This window comes from Schistocerca serialis, chromosome 5 (genome assembly GCF_023864345.2).
Source record: "Schistocerca serialis cubense isolate TAMUIC-IGC-003099 chromosome 5, iqSchSeri2.2, whole genome shotgun sequence".
Taxonomy (NCBI): domain Eukaryota; kingdom Metazoa; phylum Arthropoda; class Insecta; order Orthoptera; family Acrididae; genus Schistocerca; species Schistocerca serialis.
The window spans coordinates 418,322,503-418,347,717 of NC_064642.1; positions in this window are offsets into that span (position 1 = coordinate 418,322,503).

Below are 25,215 nucleotides of genomic sequence, written 5' to 3' on the forward strand. Positions count from 1 at the left end.
GGAAACACACTAAAATGATTACTTACCCAGCTGTCTATGAACCATCCTGCATTTTGTAAAGCATTCAAGTCCAAGATTGATGCAGGTACATATGTTTCAAGGATTGATGTGATTCCAAAATTTCTTGTGTGGCCAGCCTTGACACCATTTAGCTTGTGTCTTATTTCTTGAAACAGAAAGATGAATAAATGACTTGTAAGTCGCAATGTCAGTGTAGAGCTTAAAATGTTATAATGCTCCTGAGAACAGTCTTGAATACTTAACTTTCGGGCCTGGTTTTTATCAAATGGCTGGTGTAGCTCTCCAAAAATAAATATCCTTCCCTTCATGAAACATGTGTGGTATCTACATCTAGCATTATCAAGACAGTTTTTGTGGTACACTAATTAACAAATGATGTAATCAACACACTGAATTGTATCTTTCACCTATTGTTTCTACAAATACTTTGAAATTTATTCACTGACTGCAAATAGCTTGACATCAGCTGTATTAGGTACAGGTCTAATACCTGGTAGTGACATATGAAATTTACAACAGTGTCTGATCTGTCAGACGTGCATTTAAGAATTACAAGCCTAGCTGAGCATACGATGATAACAATGTTGGTCTCGATTCCTCACGGTCTCATTCTCCTTGTTGCAAGAATGCAAATAATGTTGCCAACTTTAAGTGATGAATTTAGTGCGCTATTATGTAAGGCTGTAGACAGTATGACATATGGAGGTTTGGATCAGTCCATGGATCGTCGAAGTGGATAATTGGGAAATCTGGGTTCAAGTACCAGTCAGAACAAATTTTCACATATCACCGTTAGGTGTTAAATCTCTACCTAATAAAGCCGTTGTCAAGGAATTCACAGTCATCGAATTATATTTCATAGTACTTTGTACAGCTGTGGATCATCAGCAGTGTCTGTTCCTTCAGACATGCACACAGGTATTTCCCCAAAGACATACATAAATTTATTGTCACAAAATCTCATCCAGGGCCGATGTAAGACTGATCTAAGGGTGACACAAGTGTAACTGACCCAAACTGAACTCCCATGGCTATCGCTGTTGGTGGTTATATAACGTGCAACAGTTACCAAATGTTCTATGTATTGTTTAAAGTGTACATAATTAAACTTAAAGTTGAAATCTATTTTCTTTCATGAGACTGATTACAAAATTTAGTTAGACAAATAGTGGCAACAATTTTGACACAATTAGCATATTGAAATAAATAGTTTCTCAGACCGAAATTTCATGAAATATTCACTGTTAATAATCAATTGACTACATTTTTCAATTACTTTGAAATTAAAACATGACTTTCGATACTAATATGATTTTGGTGTCTTTACATTGAGATCCATCATTATGCTTACTGTTTTTTCATTTGCTATTCCTAGAAATAACATTCTCAGTGTGTATTTACATTTGGTTTAACATATTTTGAGCTTTCAGTACAGCACTTCCTTAAGTCAATTGGATTTACATATTATGACTCTATTCCATCATATGTTAATTAATTTTCATAGAAATGGTATGTTTAATGCAGGGTGTTCCAAAGAGGGCAGAGTTGGTACCTCACAATGGAACCACGAGTAAGCACAGTCAGTGCCATATGCTGTGAAGAATGATAGATGTTGGCATAGACACACCCTGAAGAGTTTCCACCATGTTAAGTAGAACCGAATGTTTAACTGTACATATACACCCTAGTATAAATAAGAAACCAGAAAATAGTCAGAGTAGAAATTTTGCAAAGAATGGTAATTTTAGAAACTTTACACAGAAGTACCAGCATTTATTTAATGCACTTGAACATAAATGGATTAGGTACAACCAATCATAGTGGTAGAGTGAAGAAAATTGATGAACTGCAGATTTTACTCTCAGAATGCAAAAGTATTAAAATTATTTGTTTAAATGAACATTGACTTACAAATGATTGTCACAATTTTAAATAAGATAAACAATTTCAGTGTAGCCTCAAGTTTCTTTAGAACAAATAGTACCCATGGAGGCTCATGCATACTTGTAAATAACTCTTTAGAATACAAAGCGAAAGATGATTTCAATTTTCTACATGAAGTGGGTGTATTTGAAAGCTGCCCAGTTGAATTAGAAAAACAAAATATTATCATTATACCAATATCTAAAACTCCAGGAGTAGCAGTGACAAAATTATTTTTTCCAAAGTTAATGGGTCTTTTACAGAAAATCAGTAATGACAGAAAGAAAAGGGTTTTTATAGCTGCTGATTTAAATACAAAATTATCAAATGAATCCAGCGACTCAATACAGTTTCTGAACCTAATCGAAACACTTGGGTTCAAGGCAAACTTCACGGAATTCACAAGAAAAAATGACAATACATAAACCTGTATCGATAATGTTCTAACAAATTATAAATACGATGATGTAAGGAAGTTATGTGTAGATTTAGGCCTTTCAGACCATTCCACAATGTTTATTGAGATGACTAATAAAAATGAACAAAGAACGAGAAAAATTTATAGCAAAAGACATTTTACTGTTGAAGACTAAAAATTATTCTGCTCTGAATTAGAAGAGGTGGAGTGACAAGTCAAAGGTGAGATTCCAGTCTCTGTACATTTTAACATATTTATTGATAAATTTTTCCATGTGTTTAGTGAAATATTTCCACTTAGAGTGTGCTAGACAAAAGTATCCAATAAGCTAAATTTGATCACTCCTGGAATAAAAATATCCAGTGGAAAAAAAGATAACTGCATAAGGAACTGAAATACAACACAGACCCTGTTTTCATTTACTATGTTAAACAGTATAAAATCATATTTGAAAGGGTAGTGAAAGCAGCAAAATAAATGGTTAATAATAAATACATCTCGACTCATGGAAACAAATCAAAGGCAGTATGGTCCATCATAAAATCAGAGCTGTGGATTAGAACTGGCAGCAAAGATATTTCCAAAATTAATGTGTAGAGTAAAACTGTAACATACCCAACTCAGATGTCAGAGTTATTCAACATTTTTTTTATAAATGTGACTAAATCAAAAGTAAATGTACATACTTACGCAGAAACAGAGCGTTTAAGACACAAGGCAAAAGAATACTTTACCAAATTTGAGGAAATTTCAGTTAAAGATGTAGAGAAAACTATATTACAGCTAAAAAAGAAAAATTCTGCTAGGTGGGATGGCAACCCTACGAAAGTAGTTAAAGCAGCTGCCAGGATAATAGCTCACCCTCTTTGGTCAATAATTAATAAATCACTCAAAGAAGGCCACTGTCCAGATTTCCTTAAGCATGCAGAGGTAAAACCTTTATTTAAGAAAGGTTCAAGAGAAGATATGGGGAACTACTGCCCAGTCTCCATTCTCTCGATTTTTTCAAAAGTATTTTAAAAAGTGGTGGTAACACAAATTAAAAAATTTGTAGAGATATCAAACATAATTTCAGATAATCAATATGGCTTTCAGAAAGGCCAGGGTACAATAGAGGCTATTAATGAGTCTTTGAAAAAATTCAGTTCTGCCTTAAACAAGTAGAGAAAAGTTGCAGCATTTTTCTATGACCTTGCAAAAGCATTTCATTGTGTAAACCAACACTTTCTCATGTATAAAATGGAAAGATACAGAATTGGGAGTTGTGCTTTAGGGTGGTTTAGCTCATACCTCATGAACAAAAAACAAAGGGTAGTTATATCACCAAGTTAGGGAAATTCCTTCCCTAAATGGATGATTATTTCGCAAGGCGTTCCTCAAGGCTCAATTCTGAGCCCAATTTTGGTTTTACTTTATGTAAATGATCTACCCGTGAACATTAATTGACACTCAGTGTTGTTCACTGACAATACTTCTGCCCAATGACTGAACAAATTCCTTAAACTGTGACAAGAATATTAGACAGTTTGGAAAACTGGTTCCAACTAAATGGGCTAAAACTGAATATTGGGAAAACACATTTGCTGCAGTGTAAAATTAAAAACTCTAAGGTAAAAGAATTCCACATAGTCGCAGAGACCAAGAGCTGAAAAAAGCGGGCTGTGTTTAATTTTTAGGCATGCATTTGGACCAAAAAACGTCCTGGTCTTCTCACACAAAGTATTTAGCAAGTAAATTAAACATCCTGACATTTGCAATGAAGATTCTGTCATACTCAACTAGCATGGAATTATTTATTGAGGAGGCAAAAGCAAAATGATTAAAATCTTAAAATTACAAAAATCAATTGTTAGAAGTATGTCTAATGCAAAACCGAAAGTATCCTGTCGCCCACTGTTCAGAAATTTAAAAGATTAGGTGCTCCATTTTTGTACATTTATGAACTGATTATTTTTTAATACAACAACACCAAACCCATTCATAGACAATAACTTTAAACGTCAATATGGTACTAGGAAGAAGGAGAATCTCATGATTTCCACTCATAGATTAAAGCTGTTTGCACAAACCCCAGAATACATGGGCATGAAAATTTACAACATTCTAAAAAAGAAACAAGTCCTCAGCATGGAGATGGAGCAACTAAAGCAAAAACTACGACAGTTGTTAGATAAGAAATGTTATTATGCCTTAGAAGACATTCTTAATGATAATATGACAATCTGAGCAAGAATGCAAGTGGCTGAAAAGTTTTGTTAATAAAGGTTAGATGTTTTATGCCTAATAAATGACTGTAATAATTATTCTCTCTTTCACAGTAATACTGTTGTTAGGCTACACACAATCTCTGCAAATCATAAATTAATAATTATCGTTTCTGTAATACATATAAACTGTAATTGCAGTATTGATGTCACTTTACACTAATTCTTTTGATTGAACTCTGTATGTTACGAGACAGTAAATTCTGATTCTGATGATGTCACTGTTGAAGACTTACTTATGTCAGAGCAGAGTGCCACTCAGCCCATTCTGCAATCATCACTGAATACAATAGCATTATCTCACTACAGAGCCTATAGTGCTAGAGTAGTATTACAAAGAACTATGTTTACAGTTAGTTGTAATTTGAGAGAAGAGACTATTATCTTGTAGTATATCAAGTGATAAAATAATGTTCAGTGTCGGTAATAGATACTGTGGATTGTTTCAAAGTTAAATGTTTTGTCTTCTTCAAGTTTTAATAAACTTAACTAATAGTTTGTGTGTATTGTAGTATCAACTCAGCTGCCTCCAAAAGTAAGTATAAGAACCCACCACAGTGCTAACTAATGTTTTTTTGTCTGGCACAATATGTAACACAGTACAAGTTCTGTATGTATGTAACTTTGCTGAAAACATCGTGTAATGTTATCACAATCTCAGAATTTCTTAGTATCAATCTGCTCATTATATACTGTTACAATCTGCTACACCACATACCACTTAAGGTGGGATGTAACAGAAAATATACAATTTATTTAAAAAATCATTACAGCCATATTTATTGATGTACTAATCTAAAATGTTGCATATGTAAAGCAAAAGAGTTGTGTTTTAATGGAAAAATATAATGAAATATGCAGAATTAATATTTTTCCAGAAATTTTAAGTTTAATTTTTTATTGTCTTTTTTTATAAAAAGCCATAACTCAAATTCTAATCATGCAATTAATCCGAAAATTTTATTGTGGTGTCCTGAGAAGGTTATAAGGCCATTGAACTATAGTTATTAATTTATGGTCCAAATTGTATCATTAACAGAGTTTTTAATTTTGCACATCCAGAATTAACCTTTTTTCTACATACAGTCATCTAAACTTCAGAATGCAAGTGCAGGATAGGATTTCATGTTTTTTTAGTTCCAGGGAGACAGCAAAACATTGCGAACAGTTCCTGAAAATTTCATAGGATTAGCGCATATATTTTTTGAGAAAAGGCTTATAATAATGTAAAAAATATAAAACAGAGAAAATGAGGTACAAAGATTTTCTTCTCATACTTCTACATATAGTAAGCTTACCTCAAATTTAAAATCCTCCATACTCATACTCTTCATCCTCTGGGTTTCTCTTCTCTCCTCTTAGAATCTGCTAGCTTGTATTTGTTGGTAAGACACTGATGTGTTAGCTTTCTTGACCCTGCTCTCGTCGATGGTGTAAAACGCTTTTGTTGTAAAGGCACCAGGATCTATACCAACTCTCTTCAGCACTTCAATTCTGCTATTATTTCCGTTACTGTAACATAAAACTGCATCATATACCCCTATTTTGAGTACTTCAAGTGCACAGAACGTCCTTTTTGAGCACCTGATCCAAATTCAATTATTGAGAATTTCATTTGTATTTTGTGTCTTTCCATGAAGATACTTCTTGAATAAATCTCAGTTTACAAGAAACAGGTCTTATTTCTGTTGCTGAACTTACATCAATCGTCTTTCGGACACAGATTGTGGATTTGTGTTTGGCCAGTTAATGGTTTAGGGAAAAAATTGCCCACAAAACACGCCTCATTGCGTCTATATTGTGTGTGTTTTTCGTGGTAGATCTCCCATAAAATAACTGAAGAGAATCAATTTCTTTCAGAGTAGCCGCACAGGATTAGCCGAGCAGTCTAAGGTGCTGCAGTCATGGAGTGTGCTGCTGGTTCTGGTGGAGGTTCGAGTGCTCCCTCGGGCATGGGTGTGTGTGTTTGTCTTTAGGATAATTTAGGTTAAGTAGTGTGTAAGCTTATGGACTGATGACCTTAGCAGTAAAGTCCCATAAGCCTTTTTTCTTTCAGAGTAAGCCTGCCTTTTCCTCCTAGTGGTTTTCCATCCTCAAGTCCTTCACCTTTCTTCTCTTTCAGCAAGTGATGAAGCCTACCACCAAGCCTCTTTTGGATGTGACCAACACATTCCAACTTTTCTGTTGTTGTATTGTACAGATTTTCATCTGTTACAGCCTTGAAAGAAGAGGAGTCCCCATCACCAAGGTATTTAGTATATCCAACACTATACTGGTCCTCAGATCTGGCGAACATCCTCACAACTGCAGCAGCCTCAAGCCCCCCCCCCCCCTTGGGCCACTATAATTTTAGAACATGCTACTACATGCTTTTCTTGCCACACTTTCTCACTGTCGTTATTGTTGGATATTTTCCTTGTTGCACACTGGTGGCAGTATTTAGACAAATTTCTACATCTAAAACTTTACCTGAGTCAGTACGAATAACATATGCAACTGCATACAGAGATGTGTGACCCCTTTTCATCCAGCTCCCATCTACAGATGCACACAGGTAAGTAACATTCGTAGGAGATTCATTGTCTTGAACATCTACGCCAGGACCTACTTCTTTTTGGTTTATTTCCACCAATTCCTCCACTGCTTTTTTATAGAAACTTTGGCAGTATCCCATACAGCATCAGACATTAGTTATTTATGTTTTCAAACCTTTCACTAGGTGGAGGGATTCTCAGAAAACCACACAATAAATTACCTCCTTCCCTGCCCTGACCAAGGCATCTCTGAGCATTTACTAACCTAAAATGGTTTTCATACATACCAGTGTCAGTTTTTTTGGAGGAGGAAAATGAAAATTCAAAGCCATATGAATTACAAATTAATTTAAAATCACAAGCAATTACAACTCTTCATTCTTCAACAACGATAACGCATTCCATATTTTTACAGGTAAAACATGAACATTAAAACCTTATAGCCTGGCAGAGAAGCTCTAAATCAGTAAGTCTGAATCCAGTGGAATCCATATCAATATCATTCACGCACCTGTACAATTCTACTGTTCCAAGTTTCGATGCTGAAGCTGAGAGCTTATGTTCTTCATTTCAAGCTGCTTCCTTTTTTTCGTTGGTAAACCGATATCTATGAAACCTCTGTTTCCTAAACACAGTTTTTCCACCACCCATTATGCATAGACCTTGACTTCCATGTACAGGTTTGCAAACTCAACTTTCCTTCTACTAATTTGTGTTAGTATTGTCAAAATGCAAATAAACCACATGCAAGAAAGTTTTCAGGCAAATATAAAGATATCAGCCAGAGATATAGATATGAGACAAAGATATCGAAAGAAAATAGCCTTCACATTAACAAAAATTGCGCAGAAGCAAGCAGTTTCCCAAATGTTAGAAAAGGCGGGAGTGGCCACCAGTGCGGAGTTAATCAGTTTAACAATTTAAAGGCATTTCTAAAGCTGCTATCATGATAAAATTCACACCAACATAGATTAAACTGTGTAGATCAAGAAAATAATATTTTGAAAATCGATTTTTTTGGACCAAAACCCATTACAACCCCCATAACCTCTACCTCCCTCCAGAGCACTGCACATAAGAATTATGGACGAGTCTGTCATGGCATGCACATGCCAGGATAGGAAGTTTGTTATACAAATCAATTATAATGTCTGTATCTGTTTGTGAGATAGAATAGTGATAAATTCTAATCTATCATTTACATTACATAGGCATTTATGTAAAATATTGGTTACAGAACACTAATATATGTTTTCATTACAAATTAGTTAACATTGCCTTGTGTACTCCTTTTTCAATAATTTTTTTCAAATTTTAATCTCTTGGAGTCTGTGTATAAAAATTTCTTTTACATTACACAGATTATTAACGTATATTTTTCTTATAAATGCCTCATAAATGTCCCCCTTCCACTTCTTGACTCACAAGCACGACCAAAACTTGTGTGTGTAGTGTCACCATTCAGTCTCCCACTTCTCATCAGTTTCAGTCAGCTGTTTTACCTCTCTATGAAATATTATATTGTCTTTATTACCATCAGTTCAGTCAGAGCACAGCTAAGGAAAACAAATAATCTTTATAATGATTGCTTAAATCACGCTTTGGTTCTTCAAAACTATTATTTAGTTGCCAGAATGAGATTTTCACTCTGTAGCAGTGTGTGCATTGATATGAAACTTCCTGGCAGATTAAAACTGTGTGGCGGACCGAGACTCGAACCTGGGACCTTTACCTTTCATGGCAAACGCTCTTGCCTGCAAAAGGCAAAGGTCCCGAGTTCGAGTCTCAGTCCAGCACAGAGTTTTAATCTGCCAGGACGTTTTGTGTTATTTAGTTCACATATTGGTGCTTCAGTACTTCTACTTAAGTTGTTACAGAATCATTTTTTGTTTCAGCCGTTTCTTTACTTAGATTCTTAAACTTTTCTTGCATACTTGGGTGGTGGCAAAGGGAGGGGGCTATGGGGGCTATAGCCCCCCCTTTATGGGGTACCATTTTATACTGGATAAAATGACTTCAGAAATCAGCGAATATATTACTTCAACAGATTCAATCATTTTTTATAACTATGTAGAAATATGGATTTCAATGTATTTCAAACATGTTTTAACAAATGAATAATAGTGGCAAACAGCTTACTATCTAAACTATTAAATATCATTTAACTTAAAATGGGTGCCTCACTATTTATTAGTATACACTGGGTGTATATGAATGTACCACTTACAATAATCAGGAAAGCTAAATATGCCAGGTATGCCTACGAACATTTAAATTGCTAACCCCAGACAAAAACTTCAAAATCGCCGGACATCTGGGTCAAATCGTATTATTTTCCCAATCACAAACATTCTGTAGATGCATTGCAGTGCTGGGTAAGCCAGTGGAGGCGTGCCACCTTCTGACCAGTAGATATAAACTACACACGAGAGTTACAGGAATTTGTAAAAGCGCATTATAGAAACATTCATGTTGAAACGTAGTTTGTAGTGAGGAATATGAACGTAAATTAAGACCGTTTTAATACAGCTCAACGAGTAGAAGGCAAATGATATTTAAATTATTCAGTTGTCTGCTGAGTGAGGCGACGTCACGGTGTATACAATCGCCGATTGTTGGTGGCTTCTCATTATCTCAATAATGAAGTAAGGAAAATACAGGGTGTGCCAAAATGATCTTTACAACTTTGATCATAGATATTTCAGAAATGTGTTAAAAGGTGATGGCTCATTTATATATACATAAATTTATAGGGAAGCACCTGATATTCAATTTCGAAAACCAACAAAAATTGATATGATAACCCAAAAGTCCAAAAGAGAATGTAAATAAAATAACTCAAACCCGGAAACTGAGTGTAAAATTCATATAACGGCTGCAACCGAGTGAAGAAACCGACTGGACCAAAAAACAATCGACTGACTAATCGATTGTTAAAAACAATCGGTTGTCCTACCAACTCTTCAATGTGCTGTCAGCGAACACTTGTTTTCCGAGTATGATTATTGATATTACTGAAGTTGTGACTGAGTCGTGTGACCCAGTCATATGTCGTGAAGTGTCAATTTTGTTCTGAAATGATAGTGTATTACAGATTGGAGTGAGTGATTAATGATGTTGCTGCAATGGATCGCAAGCTGACGGATTATTTTGGAAAGCCTGAGCTTAGGGTCAAAACCTCTCGTAAGGAATCTGAAGCTTGGACTATAGAAATGGAACTGTCACAGGCTTGTGCATCTAGAGTCTACAATTTTGACAACACAAAACAATTGGTAAGAGTCATATCTTCTTAATTTTAAATAATACTTCCTTCATATTACTGAGATTTTTTACTGGTAGTTATTAGTTTAATTAAGTAGGATTAGTGCTATTACGTTTAATCAATAGGTAATGATAAGAATATGACTGCTTGAAAACATAAAAAGTGAGGTCAATTTTTGAAGACGCCATTCGTATATAAGGAGGTAAAATATTTTCTGCACAAACCAGCATTATTTAATCAATTTGTACTGAAAAGTAACACTTTAATGTTGTATTTTTTTACTAAAGCTGGCCATACGTATTATTGGTATTAATAATATCGACAAAATTTGTAAGATGTGAGATGGTGGTTGTTTATTCTATGACTGAGGACACAACTGTGTATGCTGTAATGACATTTGTTTAATGTTGCAAACTTTTCAGAGATATACACGCTTTACACAGTTTACAATGTGAAAAAGTTTCTTTACAAAATTATTCTTACAATTACGTTATGATGTTGGTTAGTACTACGATAAATCATCCGATACCGGTTCAAAGTTCAGTACTATTTAGGATAACAATCAAAGCTACAGAGTATGGTTAGTTTTGTGACAAGTTGAGCAAAAGATTACCCAAGGTCGCTCGAGTGTACAGTCGACGCAAGCTGGTGAACCATCAAATTTACGCCTCTGCATGCGCTATTTACCTTAGTTGTGATGAGCTATCATATGCATGGCTGCTCCCTTCCTCTGAAATTCCTATAAAAACTTATTAAACCTTTGCTGAATTTTCCAGTAGAAACACTCCCTATGTTTCTTGTCATGCGAGAAAACAAGTACTCATCCGTAGTCTCTGAATATGGCGATGTACATGCACATGGCTGGAGCAGTGTGCATATTATAATGCCCTCTCAGTTCTCTCAAGAACAATTAACTACCTGGCTGTTTCGTTTCTCCGCTGTTGGAGCTATACGCCGCTACAGCTAATTTCTAGCTGGACGTCAGCTGCTGTGAACGCAGTGTTCACGCAAATTTCTCCTCTACGTCGTACAGGGCATTATGCGCCCCATTCTGCACTTGACACCTGGTCTTTCTCATAGTCGAACTGTATCCCCACCTGGGTTCTTTCGTTCTCCGTGTCATGGATTTTTTCGACCAATAGGGTCTGAGTCACCTGGTTGGTCAGTTGTTGACTCCCACCTTGCGACGCGCCTTTTTTTGCGTTACATACTTACAGGCAAATTTGCTCATTACCGCCGAATTAAGTTAAGTGTAATATTCACCTTCCTGTTACGATATATAAAGCTCTTATGTGAGGTATGAAATTTACCTTCATTTATTCTGCCACCTTACAAATTATTCAAAGCTTTCTTTCTCAACAATATCTACCAACTTTCAGTAACAGTCTATGAACATGTGAGAGCATTTCAGAAGTTTCTAAAGGCTTTTCAGACTACTAGAAGAAAGCTTACAGGCCTACAGCAAGTAATGTGATGCGGAATCCTTCCTGGTTTTGCTGTTATTAATCTGGCTGCGACCGACTGATGGCACAGGGCGGAAATTACAACGACCTTCACTGACATAGATCGCTAATGTCGTGTTAAATTGTGAAGCCTTTCTGTGATAACATACGCAAACAAAACTTCCAGGCAAAGGCCACTAAATTAAGAGAAACTTACATTTTATGTATCTTTGGATTCATAAATACCGTTCACAGACCCATTTCACAAACAAATAAGAGTTACACGGTGTAAACTGCATCTTGACAGTCCTGAATTGGTAAAAGGCAGGTGATGGCAGTTAATTGTTCCAGGCTACCGGTAACATGAGGTAGCTGAAAAACTGTCTTAAGTAGCCATTGTTGTCTGCTTTCCTACTCTTTACTGCTTCACTGTTCTGAGTCTTTTTTCCTTGTTATTACCATACGGAATTGCTGCAGTTAGTACCTTCATTATGCATGTCAATACACAAGACCATTTCAATAATGTTTACCGAGGGCACCCATATGAATATTTGTAAGGGGAGGCGGCAAGACCGAGGGATATGGGGTAATGTTAATGTTTTGGAAGACAAATGGTGACTTTCTAGAGGTCATGATAAATTAAAATTAGTTATGTGTGTAAATAACGCTATATACTTTTGTTTTAAGCCACTAGTACGTAATACTGACATTTAAAGCATATTTAATTCGCAGGAAGAAAGATCAGAAAGGACTGAAACATATGCTATAGGAAGAGCTGTTAAAGGCGCCTTACGTGATGATGAGAAGCTTAAGTTTTTAAAGAATACTTGGAAGCCTCCTGCAAACTTTTCTTTTCCTACTATATTAGAAGGGAAGCAAAACCGAAGATTTAAGCATGAATGGATGAGCCAGTACTTCATACAGTAAAATGTTACATGGTGGATTTTGTACTGCACGTGTTCTGTTTTCTCCTTCAGGTGCCGGAATTGGCTCCCAGGCACTTATTGCAGCTTTCCATTATTATACATAAATGAAACCTTTAACACTGAATTGAATTGAATTTTATTTGATCCTGTAAGATTACATTGTGTACAGTAATTGTATATGTAATATAGAACATGTCAAAGTAGTAACATTCATTACCACTTATTTTTCTACCCCTTTAGCTTACATTTTTACATAATTGATAATGAATAACAATATATACAAATTTAATGGCATAAGTATTCTGCAACACTGTAAAACTCTTTTTCAATGAGATAGTCTTGAAGTTTCTTTGCAAAGTCATTGTCAAGTACACTATCTTGCAGGTTTTTAGTTAGACTTCTTAGCAGTCTGATACCAGGGTACAGGGGTCCTTTTTCTAGCATTGCCAGTCTGTGGGGTATGCTCCGTACTTCATTCTTACTTCTTGTATTGTGGGTGTCTACACTAGCATTTGTAATCCACTCCTCATTACCGTTTATGATGTACATTATTGTTTTGTATATATACAACGATGAAAAAGTAAGGATACCTAACTTCTTGAAACAGTTTCTGCATGTTTCAGAGGTCTTTTTTCTTAAAATGGTCCTAATGGCTTTTTTTTGTTATGTGAACACTCGTTTTGTCTCTTGTTTGTTTGAGTTTCCCCACACAGTCACTCCATACTGTAAGTATGGTTGGAAAAGTCCATGATACACTGTACACAGAAGGTTCTTGTCTGAATACTGTGATAGCTGCATCATTTAGAATATGACAGAGCTCAGTTTCTTACAGACATTATTAATATGTTTTTTCCATCTCAGTTCATTATCCACAAGAATACCTAAGAATCTAGCAGATTCTACTTCTTCCAACCTTGTTCCATCAACCTCTCCTCGTCTACAGCTTTCTCCTTGTTTTTAAACACAGCATACATAGTCTTTTTTAAATTTATAACCAATTCGTTTTCCAACAGCCATTGAGCTGTGACATTTGCAGATATGTATGCTCTTCTCTCAAGCTGTTCCATATTTTGGTCACTATTTAGTATTGTCATGTCATCAGCATACTATATTTTCTTTTCTTCCTCCTCAACACCTATATCATTAACAATGGCCCCATTACCGAACCCTGTGGCACTCCATATTTGATGGGTTTGGTTTCTGGTTGGTAAGAGTTTCCTAATGATACATACTGCTTGCGGTTGCTCAAGTACGATTTTATCCATTCACCTGGTTGCCCTCAAATGCCATAGTTGCCTAATTTTTGTATCAGCATTTCATGGTCAATGATGTCAAATGCTTTTGAAAGATCCAGAAACATTGCAGAGACAACCTTTTTTTCATCTAAGGACTGTAAAATGTGTTGTGTTAGACTGTAATTTGGTAATTCTGTAGATTTACCCTTTATGAAACCATGTTGTGAGGGTATGAGAATGTTATATGTTTGTCCAAACAATTAACTAATCTGGTATACATAAGCATTTCTAGGAGTTTCGAGAAACCTGATATAAGTGAAACTGGTCTGTAGTTGTTGGGGTCATCCTTATCCTCTTTCTTGGACACTGGCACCATTTTCGTTGTCTTCAGTTTTTCTGGAAAAATTCCATCTCTGAAAGAACAGTTTGCTATGTTTAGCAGTGGTGTTATTATCTGCTCACTTACCAGCTTTATTACATGATTTGATATTTCATCATCACCAGCTGATTTCACGGACTTCAGTTTCTGTATAGTTTTCGGTAGTTCATCTTCTGTCACTGGTCTTAAGAATGTAGTATTGCATGATCTTTTTGGTACCTTAATACTCTTCTGATTTTGACTATTTCTTTCCAATTTTAAGTTATCTACTACACTAATATAGTTATTATGCAGTATGTTTGCTATCTCCAACACTGTGACCACTGTGTTGTCTATTTTAATTGACCAAATTCCTTCTTCTTTGTTTGACCCATTTTTTACGTATCTTTCAGCATTAATTGCATTCCAAGCTGCCTTTGCCCTGTTTTTTGAGTTTTTTATTGTGGTATCAATTGCTCTTGCTTTTGTTCCTCTTATTGTTTTTCTATACTTCTTTTTTAACGCTTTACAGTTTTCAGCTTTGCCCATCCCCCTCAGATCCTGCAGCTTCCTTCGCTGTTCTAGTACTTCACTGTAACCCACTGTGTTTGATCTTCCAGCCTTTCTTGTCTCTCTACTTTGGGAAATGCTACATTAGAATCGTATTTAATTGTTGAAATAAATGCATCATATTTTTCATTTACACTCTGGGCCTGTAACGTTTCATTCCAGGCTTCCTTACTTAACATTGTTCTAAAGATGTTGATTTTTGTTCACTGATGATCCTAATTTCTTTGGTTGTTCGTCTTGGTTCTGATATTGTGTCATTACTTCTGCAAAAGCTGATCGGTTGTCCATGATGATCAGATATTTCTGTCTGAACTACATGTGACTTGTAGTTACACATATTAGTAATTATATTGTCAATAACTGTCTCACTTTGTGATGTCACTCTTGTTGATGCAGTTATTGTTACTTTCATCTTATGCTGTATTAACACTTCTTCAAAATCCTGTCTTATTTTTGTGTCTTTTCCCATGTCAATGTTGAAGTCTCCACATATAATAAGGTTTCTCTTCATATTCATTCCCAATAAGGTAGCAATTTTTTTCAGAAAGGTACTATTATTGCCAAGTGGTGATCTGTACACACAAAACACTCTAAAATCCTTTGTCACTATACCAGTAACTTCCAAGTCTTTTTCTCTAGCTATGGGAAATGTAGCAGTTTCATTGTTTACATTCTTTAGGAGAGTACCATTTTAATATATATATATATATATATATATATATATATATATATATATATATATATATATATATATACACAAACGGCACCACCCTTATATTTAGATCTACAGAAGTAACTAGTCTAGTTTTTAGTCCTTTATTGCAACATTACCTATTTTACTTTCAGTTAGTCAGTGTTCACTAATGCATAATATGTCCAGTCTTACTTCTCTCAGGAGTAGTTCCACTTCTAGTTTTTTGTTACCAAAGTATTGAATATTTTGATGAACCACTTTTATGTAATTTTTCTTTCGTTGGTTTACATGTTGTGAGCTGTATTCTGAGGCAAATTCTTTAGCATCGTCTTTTTTTGTATGGTGCTTATATTTTCTTTTCCAGCTAGAATGTATGATTTTTCACCCCCTTCCGGCCATATTAGTTTCCCCTGCTTCTAATGATGTAGCAGACATCTGCAAACATTCTGCTGAATATTACAGACCCCAGTCTGTTTAAATGCAAGCCATCCTTCGCTAGTGAGTTTTCACAAAGGATTTGTTTGGGTCTATAAAAACTGCCCCAATACGGTCACATTGTTCTTTAAGAGCACAGTTTATTTTGGTGACATATTTTCCACTCAGTGAACTTCTGTTTAGGATTCCGCTAAGTATCAGCCGAGATCCTGCATACATATTTCTTACAGAACAAATCATGTTTCTTGTTTCGTTTGCCATTTCTTCCTCACTGCTACTCCTTAACGAATTCGTTCCAACATGTATAAACACCCCTTTTTGTTTATGTCTGGTTTCAAAATCTTGTTATGTAGTAGCTTGTTTTGAATTTACGATATTTTCAAATTCCTTACCGAGTTGTTGTGTTCTAATTCGAGGTCGTACGTATATCTTGCAATTGAGACAGCGGTATTCTTCAGCAGCGAATCGCCAATTATTAAAAAGTCATTTTCCTTTTGTTGCCTATCTGTCGCCTTGTTTTTCCTTTTGCTTTATGTCACCACCTTCCATTTATATTATTTTCCCGTTTCAGGCTTACTGAGTTTACTGAGACATCAACGGGATCACTTGAAATGTTGTTGTTTTTTTAGTCCGATCGTTCACTCGTATTTTCGCTATCTTCTTGCTTTTCCGTTTGATGGTTCTTACACACACATGACTTCTTTTCTTATATTAATGTATCGTTTTCTTTCTTGATGGTGAAAAGTTCGGTTTTTAATGCCTCAGTGTCACTTTGTAGTAACTTTATAATTTCGTTTCATGTATCAACTGCACTTACAAGATCGGCCGTTTCGTCACGTAAACAACCGTGACATGTCCACGGAAAATCATCGGTGACGAATTTTAGATTTACTTTCACGCACTTTTCGTGTAATCAGTAGTTGCATTTGATACACAGAATACCCTTCATCACACGCTTTTCACATTCTCTACACGAAGAGCTGTTCATTTTTTGCCTTTTTAACGAGAGAGAAGCGTCACTAAGCTTTCCTATCGGCGACAACTTTTCAGTAAATAACTTGGAGGTGTCGTTTTTAATTGGAAACATTCAGATACAAAAACATAACTATTCAAATAGTTTTCAGGCTTGCTTTTTCAGAAATAATTTCTATGTTGCTAACATTTCGAGTGATTACAAGGTTTGGTATTTGCACTATTTTTTCTTTACTTAATTCTTTACCTAAGACATTTTTAATTTATTTTTATAGGCGTTGAAAACACTGGTAAAAGAACCATTGGTCAAATACAAAAAGGCGACGGAAGATCTTCGTCATCATGAGAAACGCAAAATATCACAAATTTTCCATGGAGAAGGCTTTAGAGTTCACCAAGTCTATGGAATGAAGTAAAAAATGTATTGCTGTCATCCTTGATACCAAGAAATCTTCAGTTATAGAAGAAAACCGGAAACACTTGAGGCCTGTTATAAAGACTATAGTCCTGTGTGCTAGAAATAACCTCTCTTTACACGGACATCATGATCGTGGTTTAATTACTCAGCTAAAAGAAGAAAAAACTGATGATCTTCTAGAGGGAAAACATGGAGTGTTTCAGAGTCTTTTGGCTTTTGATGAATATTCAAAACATCATTTCAGTACACATGGCCAAAACAGTTCTATGATAAGTAACACAGTCCAAAACGAAGTCATACATTGCGTTGGTGACGCTATTCGCTCCTCAATATCGAGGGATGTGAAAAAGGCTAAATTTTTTAGCATTATGTGTGATGAAACAACTGATGTCACCACTAAGGAACAGATAACATTTTGTATTAGGTACATTGACATAGAGACCTTTGTTACCAAAGAAGACTTTCTGGGTTTTACCACAGTTTAACATAACAGTCGCGACACTCACTGCTGTAAAAGTTGTTACCGTTTGGCAGAAGGAACGACACTAGCGCTCCAAGCGACGAGTAAGGTGAACGTCAGATGCGCCGTAAGCATGATGTTTGTTTTGCATCAATTTCCTACGTAATTTACGAACTATTTGAGTGATTTTCGTGCCGCCAAGGGTTTGTATAGTATCAGAAGGCATATATGTTTCTAAGAATGATTCTAAAATAAGTGCAACTATGGACAAAAACCATGAATCGACTGGCAAGCTACAACACATTCGTGAAGAAATACTTGCGACGTTGGATAGAATTGCAGCTTACCACGTTGATATCAAAATAATATAAACACACATATTCACACATAAGACGCACAGACATGTACCTCTACAAGGAAAAGCGATCGACAGCTCATTTATCGTTCTGTAGGCCTACTGTGTTTGTCATTGTCGCCTGTTGCCACAAGTACGACCTTCACCTTTTATTATTCTAAGTGGGACAAGCAACTGCCAAATAGTGGGAGAAATATTTTGAAACATTATAACGAGCTGATTACCTTACATTTCACCCAAAACACATATCTGAATAATTTACAAAAAATCTGTCCGTGAACAAGGTGCTCAGAAAATAATGTCATTACACGAAGGAAGCAAGGAAAATTAAGTGACTAACGACAGAAGTGAATGAGATACGTACCAAACATTACGCTTTTGTAGGACACGAATAACTGTACTTACTCTAACCACTTCATCGTCAATGCAGGTCTGTGCTGACGATTCAAAAATGGTTCAAATGGCTCTGAGCACTATGGGGCTTAACTGCTGCGGTCATCAGACCCCTAGAACTTAGAAGTACTTAAACCTAACTAACCTAAGGGCATCACACACATCCATGCCCGAGGCAGGATTCGAACCTGCGACCGCAGCGGTCGCGCGGTTCCCGAGTGTAGCGCCTAGAACCGCTCGGCCACTTCGGCCGGCTTTGACTATTCACACGAATCTGGCACTGATACATGAAGAGTTGAACTGGCTGCTTCTGTGTCATAGGACTGTTTTACAGCTTTTGATGGATTGTCGAATCTTTGTGGCAGTTTCCCCTTCATCATCAGTTGAGGTGGCTTATTTGGGACGTCAAACATTGTGGGTACTGCATTCCACACGAGTTGATCATTGTCTGCGTTCATGAATTGATTTTGTTCGAAATGTAGCGAATCAAACCTGATATTATTATACTGGTAAACTGGGTCTTTCTTCGTAAGGTCTTCTCGTCTGCTACTAACTAGCCATTTTCTGCTCCCAAAACGAAACATTTATCATTAATACACACGTAGTTTCCAAGTGAATCCTTACGATACAGTGTAATAACATGGTGGTATATACCTCTCAGGAACCTTAGGAAACCTAAAAAAGACGTCTGTGGTGTCTTCTTTCTGTTGTTGCAGCAATTTATTACGCTACAAAAGCTCCCGCTTGTAAAAACCAGTGTAGAAATCGAAATAAACAACCACTATTCGCTTTCACGATCGCGCCGAACTCACAGTTTAGGTTACTGGCCGCTTGGGGCGCTGCTGGCGCAGTAGGCAACAAAATCGTATATACTTCAGTGGCTAAAAATGAAGTTCAACAACTCCATTACTTAACCTCTCAACATGTTTAAACGAGAGTTAGGCCTACATTTGAAGAAACCTACCAACAGCCACCAACACAGTACTAAGTTGCATACAACACGGCTATGGAGCTAAATCTGCCGTTTATAACGTTCATAAGTACAACACTATACGTGCAGCTTGTGTACATACGTCTCAGTATTAAATAACTCCTGTGCATTTATATTCTATGGGAAAATGCGATATTCTAATCACAATCATTTTAACCGATCATGTTGTTTCCCTCCCAGAATGCGAGTGTATATTATGTTTCCTGTTTTCTCTCCAACAATTCTGCTTTCCGCTCTTCGTCTCTTAGAAATCACAATATCACAAAGCCTATTACTTAGTTACTATGAAAGTTCCAAGCGGCATATACCACCTCGATGAAAACAATAACAAACACAGATCTTTCTGCCCGCCAAAAATTTCGTCTTCCAAGATAATACTCGCAACGCCTTCGACCATAGATACTAGTAGACTGGCCTTGCTGTGCAGAAGCTATAGGGCTGGTGTGGCTCCAACATAAACCACGTGACTGTTGGCAAAACGTGGCGGGATTTCAAATCAGCAGTCTGCCATCCTATGTTTGTATCGTATTTTCCCACATTTCTCAATTGACTGCCAAACGCTTCCAAAAAAATTACTTTTTATTTGCGAAAAATTATTCCAGAACTACATTTGACCTGGATTTGTTCACAGTACCATTTATAAAATCTAACAAATACATCGAACGCCACTCTGGTGTGCAGCGGGATGAAATTACCATAAACTATCAATTAAAGTAAAATGTCGTTAAAATTCTTTTAAACAGTAAGAGTGGGCTCATGTCAGAACTTTAAACATTGGATTCGCCGCGTTTTGAGCTCTAGTCACTTATAAAAGAAAACGGGATATGGGAATTATGTCAACTATAAGTGCCAAAATTGTCGACTTTAGGAGCAGGTCCATTTTAGAGTATCAATTTTAGGTTTACTTCAAAGGTTCATTTCACAATTTTTTACGAAAGTTTAAACTATCAGTTAAAAAATGATATTTTAGATGAAAGGTGAGACTTTGAAGTTTCAGAAAATAATTTTGGAGCCTACATTTATTTAATAGTATCAGAAGGTAGAAAAAATTCTCTTCATGTGTCGACTATAGGTGCTCACTTGAATATACAAATCCTTGCTACCTGTGGGCTATTAAATGCCTCAGAATGAATAATGCATATACCAAAGTGAATATTGTGCACCGTAGTAAAAGGTGTCAATTATGATTCCAGAAACACCTATAAAATTTCAGCTGAAACAGTCGTTACAGCTCTCAATTTAACCAGGGCAGGCCATAAATTAAAAGTTCCAATAGACTATGCAATGATTTTAATTTTTTACAGGTATTTCTTCGCAGCTGATGAAAACAATTTCAAGGAAAATTCTTTTCAAGGTTAAAACACTGTTGTCAACTTCTGTCTAAAGATAGTCATTCTGTGGGGAAACAAACTGCAAAATAATTCCCAAAATGAACTGTGACAGTATATAATTTTTTAAAAAAACTATCTAAGGGACTCTTTCCACTTCCTAATATTGCAAAACTGTACTGCCCTGTGTGGGATCATGAGGAAATTTTCCCTTGCCCCTGCATAGTAATCAAGTGAGCATAAATCAAAACTCCCCTTTAATTACTTATTAATGATTATCATTGCAGTTTGTGAACAATTTGAATAGCTTACTACAAATGCAGCAGAAGACAATTAGTCAACATAGAGCTTAAAAACTCACTTTTTTAACAGAAATTTTAGGCTTACCTTAGAAGTAACCTTTAAAGACAGGAAAAGTTGTTCTAACACTGAACAGTGAGGTCTGTTTCTTGCAGAGTTCATAAACTGCCAATGTCATATTTTCATGACGTTTTGTACCAAATTTTGGAAATTGTTGCATATGAATGAAATATATATATCTGTACTTGCTTCACTCAAACAGCATTCTGAATTTCTTATTGCAAGGTCATGCGACAAGTCCTTAGTACCTGGTGTCTGTAGTGGATGCATATTGCCAGAGGTGAACACTATCCATTGCAGTAACAACTGAGGTAATATAAATACTTTTGTGCTTGACACTCCAATGATATTTACAAACATGCACTGCCAACACCATGCACAATCTCACATTTTCACTAAGTTCCTCAGCAAATTTTGAAAGCTGTTGCATATGAATGAAATATATGTACCTGAACATGCTTCACTCAGAGCCTACTGAATTTTGTATTACAATCTCATCTGACAAATCCTTACTACCTGATGGCTATTGCGTATCTATAGCAGACACGTTTTACCGAAGTGAACACAATCAATTGCACCAACTACAGTTAACTAAGAATCAAGAAACTGGTTTAAACTTTTACGTGAAACAACTTTTGGGGGTTTGAGTTTCCATAGATAACATGAAAAGAAATACATGTTGATTCTTTCAAGTGCTTTTCTCATTTTAAATTTATTACACTTTTTTCTCAGTTGCTGCAAGTATTCAAAGAAAAAATAGATATCCAGAAAAAATTAACTCAATACTTTATTTCACAACATTATTATCTTTCTTACAAATTTTATTTTACATTTTCTTTCATACAACAAAATATTTTCCAACAGATTTATTTCTTAAGCCCATATTCTAAGAGGGCAGAACAATGTTTAACAGATAAAAAGATATAGAAGACACTGTCAAGAGAATAAATCTAGTAAAAAGGGCCCAAACAAATTAACAACACAACATACAGACCTAGAAGGAACAAAAAATTAAAAAAGACAGTACATAAATATATATTCCGTTATGAGCAAGAGAATATCTAGGTTTACATAAAACAAATGAATCCAATTAGTCTGAAAACAGAAGTAAAGTCCAAACATATATTGAAAAAGGCTTTGTGGATGCAGTACGGGCACTTGGAAAGGATAAGAACTCCCGATACCTCTGTCTGTACTTTGTGTAGACATCAAGGTTCAAACATTAATAATAGTAAACAACATAACCTTGGCAATTATTAACTCTAATGTAATAGGGATCAGGTATAGAATATTTAATGTCCCTTAAACAGCACAGTTTTTGTGTATAAACTCCTCACACAGTCTGTCTGGAATGTTTCTGTCACAGTCTTTCCAAAATGGTGATTTCTAATTTTAAAATACTCAAATAAAATTGATTTAATTAGAGCATTTCTGTGATTTTCTGTGGCCCGAAGTCCATAATATGTTTCTTGATGGATTGAAAAACACTACAATCAACATCTGCCATAGCACATGAAACAAGAACAAGCATAACATTTATCTTTTGCAACATTCCCTTCGCCTGTTGCAACTGATAAGCTTGCTCTGCTGTTTTGCATATTTTAATAACGTGAGCCGAAGGCGTAACTAGACCTCCCACATTCTTTCTTCTGATTAGTCCAATGTCACTGTCCACTGCCCCACACAAGGAATTTGCACATTCTACACAATGTACTGACTTAGTCAATTTACGCACAATGAATCCTGCTATGTATGCAACAACATTCCGTACATAATTTGACAGTTGTTCAAATGAGACAGCAGGAATGCTGTATGAGTGATCATAAGAGACCGATGTAACATCTAGGCCCAACTTCTCTGAATTTCAATTGATAACTGATGTAAATAGGTTAGATTGCATTACATCCAGTCCAGAAGATACACTGAGAATGGAACAATCTGCAGTATCCAAAGTAGATCCAAATTCTGACCCTCTTACCTGCTGATGGATAAGCAATCGTTTGTAGGCTGCTTTGAATTCAGCTGCTGTGGGATTGTTGTTATCACTACCATATCTTCTTATTGAGCTGAAAAATGTCTCTCTGTGGTCCTGTAGCAATTTATAAGCAAGCAAGAAATTTTGTTTTGGTTGAGAGCTGTCTATGAGGGAAACATATAATTTTCTTAGGCTCTGTATACATACAAGAAAGCCAAGGAAACCAGACTTTCTGTTAGTACACAAAATAGATGGCCCATTAGCCTCAAGTCTCAGCTCCTGAAATGCTTTTCCACTTCATCAAGAAATGGTAAAATATGGCCAGCTGTCTGCATTGACAGAGATGATTTATACCCTTTGGACAGGAGATTCCTACTATTGAAACAATCAAAAAGGTTGTTCATTCTCCTTATAAATTTAACTGTATGTTCACAGCCTTTAAAGTCAGCTAGTTGCAAATCTCTGTCAAGGAATTCTAGAGCATTAGCTACACTACCACTAAATGTTTGCACAGCAATCCTTACATTCATTTTATAACGATACCACTCAATGTGTTTTGTTCTTACTTTTGTAGCAGCCAGAAGTTTCTCCACTTTTTGCAGCTCATGTAATTTTAATACATAATCCCATTTTATTGGATTTCTGTTTCCATAAAAAATGACGCCTTTACCAGCTAATGTATTGCGTATTAACTTGAACATGTGACATGGATCAAGGAATATGTAAACATCATCCTTACATAGAGGGTGTTTAAGAAAAACATTTCATTCTGCACGTTGAAAGACAGGCCCCTAGCTTGTCTACCATTGCAGTGCTTACGTGAGCACCATCAAAAGTAACAGAAATTACTTCTACTCCAGCATCATATGTAAATTTCAATGCCTCCTTAAGTAGGTTTGATTTTTCAACAGCACCGAGGCCATTGATTGAAAAGTAGCCAACTGGAATTTTCCATGAACCATTAACAGCAGTCAACATGGATTTTAACGCCTCATTTGCAACAGGCAGATTGTCATTGTCAAGATCTGTACCATAATCTATGTAACCATTAAACTTATTTCCACAAAATTCAACATGCTTCCTTATGGCAATCTCATCAAATGACATGGCACAAAGCAATTTCTTACCTTTGCTAATGAGTTCCTGACTCTTTATTCTAAGCGCTACTGCTGCTTCTTTGCTGAAACCAGGATCCCCATCAACAACACTGTACCATTTTCTTAATGTTCGTGGATGTGGCAGTGATGTTTTAAAATTTTTCCTTACATAGCTATATGCCTTGCTATGGTAAAAATTTAGTGTTAGAGCAAAGGTCTGAAGAGCTGCTGGATACATATTTGCTTCTTTACCTTTACTGACACGTTGGAGCACCTCTGAAGTACCAGGTGGCAGCATCTGATAGCAAAAAGCCACAATCATTTAAGCATAAGTATTCCAACCTGCAATCAGTCATACATTTTAAAAATGACAGGCATTGTAAATATACTTGCCTTTAGTAAATTAGCCAGGGATTCATTTATAACACGATTATTTTCAAGTTTATTTATCAGAGATTTCAAAGACAAGACTTTCTTCTTCATCCCACGAGATGACCGCTGCAAGTTCTTTAACTTTCTGGCTTTGACGGTAATCTGCCATCTTGCCACATCTATCACTTTTTCTGCTATGCCAGGAGTACACAAATCGCTATTCGAAAAGTCCCCAATATACCTGAAACTTTTGTTTTTCGGGATGTTCGTTTCCATATCCCATAACGTCGCTGTTAACAAAACAAAAATGCACGTTTTGAGGTATAATTTGTGGGCGAAGCATGTCCGAAATGGCACTTAACGTAACATGCTACAGTTGTATTCTAATACAATATTTTACTAACTCGCAGTT